This window comes from Lissotriton helveticus, chromosome 8 (genome assembly GCF_964261635.1).
Source record: "Lissotriton helveticus chromosome 8, aLisHel1.1, whole genome shotgun sequence".
NCBI lineage: Eukaryota > Metazoa > Chordata > Amphibia > Caudata > Salamandridae > Lissotriton > Lissotriton helveticus.
In genome coordinates, this window is record NC_136069.1 from 1111715851 (window position 1) to 1111719096 (window position 3246).

Consider the following 3246-nt stretch of genomic DNA (forward strand, 5'->3'; position numbering starts at 1 on the left):
GTTTTTCCAAGAAATCGTTGAGGATTCTTGGAGTTTAGTGGAAGTAGCCATGCCGTATTTGAGCTGCATAAGCTAAGACTAAATAAGGTAATGATTCCTATGCCTATATAAGGATTGGGTGAATTATACCTATATATGGGCATGAATCGGGAAAATTACACTAGGGTCCTAGATTCCTACATAACACCCACTCCACGATTATTAAGTTCAATAATACCTAAGCACTGAACATATCTAAAGCAAAGTGTTCACAATCCCACCCCAAAATACAAAAATGCATTTGAATAGGCCTGTTCACATGAAATGAGTACATACTGTATGCAAAAGTTATAGGCGTCATCTGAAATCAAGCATAAATCATGAGCATATATTCTCTCATTAAATAAAATGAAAGTACATTCATCAATTAATACCTGAAATCTGTCCCATAGCATGCGTTTTTAACTGTGTTTGTTTTCGAGGTTGAAGCCAAATATTGTCATTTTAGGAAGTTCAAACACGAATTATTGTTCTCTAAGAATAGTTCTACTTTAAGCAGATAATGCTGTGCCAAAAGTTCTATTTTAGGAAAAAAGTTCAATTGGTAGAAGGGTATGTGTTAGACCTGTCTGCTTCTGAGAGTCCCCTCACACTATGATTTATTTTGTTTCCCCGTGCCTCCTAAAATTTGTCGCTTTTTCTTTGTCTACCAGGACCTTTTTGTGTGTTGTCCCATGGGGCTAGATGCTCTTTGATGCCCAGTTGCTCACCAAGTTCCTGGCACCTATTTACAAGGCGCCTGACGGAATCAGTGGCATAACCAACTGGGGTTGTCAACCCTAAAATGGTGGACACCATTGTCCCCTATGAGAGTGACTCCCATTGGAGCCCCTCTGACCTCTGACCCTTTGAAGGTTTTGGCGCACTTTGTGTAACCTGCAAACCTGACAGGAATCCCCTCAGGAGTTACAAGTACACAAAATGGCTGCCTTAGGAAGCCCAGTACGGTGGCTCCTAATGACCAAAAAGATACCTTGAAAGGGCCATGTCATTGACATAGCCAGGGAAGGTTCTAGAACCTTCTGGCTCGTGCTGGCATCCTAGAGCACGGGCTATAAAAGGCCCAGTCCCTGGCGGCCATAAGGAGAATGATCAAAGAACACCAGAAGAAGAGGACTTGACCCCAGATTGACACCTGCCCTGTTAACCCCCTGAGGCAGCTGATAGCGCAGGCAGAAGAGCAGCAGAGGTTGCTGGCGTGGACCCTGACTGGCGTTCCAGTCAGAAACGTGAGCAGTGACCTCTAGCCTTCAGCGCCTGGTCAGCGAGTGCCCAATTGCCCCTCAGAGACTTTGGCCATAGTTAGAGCCTCCCCGCCCACCAGTGGTGAGATCGCAACTGAAACTCTTAAAAGTGCCACCTTCAACTTAAGTGCCTCCTGGCGGGCGTTCGGACGTCTCCGAACCCACCGCCGTCGACGCGCTGTTTGTGGATAGAAGGTGAGGTGCTGCGCTGGGGCGGGGAAAGGCTGGCCTTCATTTGGGCGAGATCACTGTCTCTGCCCTGCCCGAGTGACTTGGGAGCTGGTGTGAGGGCGGGAACCCCCCCCCGTGAGTGAGCTCGGAGGGAGGATCGCGGAGCCCCTGGAACCCCCCTTCGCCCTTGGGAGAAGTGCCATACTGACTGGAGTGCTTACCAGCGCCGCCGAAGTGAGGTGGGCCATCTCTACCCCTGAAGTTGTCGCGTTGTTGTGGAACTGTGATGCGGTCTCATTTTGAACTGTGCGCGCAGGTGTTTTGGCCCCTCGGCAGCCCGTTCGACGGTCCCAAGACTCGTGAACTGGAGCCGCCTTCGGAAACCCCGCCTGCGCTGACAGAAGCGCACAGACTCCTCCGGCAGCAGTAGCATTGAACCGGCTGGCCGCGGAGTGTAATTGCCGTAGTCATTTTATGCCTTTATCTTCCAGATATACGCACAATGAGTTGTGAGTGCAACTAAGGGATTATCACGCGTATCTTGTGCCAGAGAGCCCGAACCCGTGAACACTTCAAAAACTGTAAGAGCACGCATTCCACATTGAATGACAAACGTAATGTGTTTACCCTGAAAGTGATTAATTGGTGGCAGCGATACCAGAATGACCCTGTGATATTTATGTGAAACGATCAGTAACTAACCTGCTAGGAAACTGTCCAGTCATTGCTGATATTTATTCCAGTCATTGCTGATATTTATTCCAGTCATTGCTGATATTTATTCCAGTCATTGCTGATATTTATTCCAGTCATTGCTGATATTTATTCCAGTCATTGCTGATATTTATTCCAGTCATTGCTGATATTTATTCTAATGTATTGAATCCTGATATTTATCCAGTATATTTATTTATTAGAGTCCAAATATTTATTCATGAGAAACCAGTACACAGCTAATCAAACCCATGTAAGAAATGTGAATGTGATTACCTAAGTAAACCTTACATAAACGAAACATATTTTTTCTATAACAGTGGTGTGGTGTCCTTCTTTTTGTGTGGTGTGCAGGGAGTTATTATTTGGTCATAGCCGGCTTAACACAACAGCCTTCTACCGCCTTGTCACTCAAGCCAAGCTACCCCCCTTTGTGCTGGGCTTGCCTATCGCAGGTCCAACATAAAATTGGTGCTCAGCGGGTGGGATTGCGAGCCATGCTTGTTTTGAACCACATAATAATTCAGTGTGCACCACAGGTACACACCTGGAGTTTTCTCCTAGCGGCCCTCAAATTCAACGTTTTGCTTTTTCCAAATTCTTTCCTGGAGGTGGGTGGAAGTGACCCTCAAAGTTCTTATCCTGGTCACCTACTTCGGGGTGGTGGTCCACACTTTTCACTGACAAGATGGAATTCGAAATGTCAGAGCTGGAGACCTATACTGTGGCCCAGCTCAAGGATTTCTGTCAGGAGAGGGGAGTGTTTGTCAGGCGAGGGGCCAAAAGAGAGGAGCTCCGTACTAGTCTGCGAGCATGGGTGGAAGCACACACGGAGGGAACGGTGGAAGAGGAGGAATCGGACAGAGGTACTGTCATTGATAGGACTGCGGAATGTCCCCCAGGGGTGGGTGAGATGTCAATCAGCCCCAAGGCAACCTCGCGGGAGGGCAGCAGTGTGTCATCGAGAGGGTTGTCAGAAACCGAGTTAGCTGACAGGAGAGAGGAAAGACTGTTAAGGTGGGAAATAGCAAAAATGGAGTTGGAAGAACGGAGGGAGGGGAGGAGGTTGGAACATGAG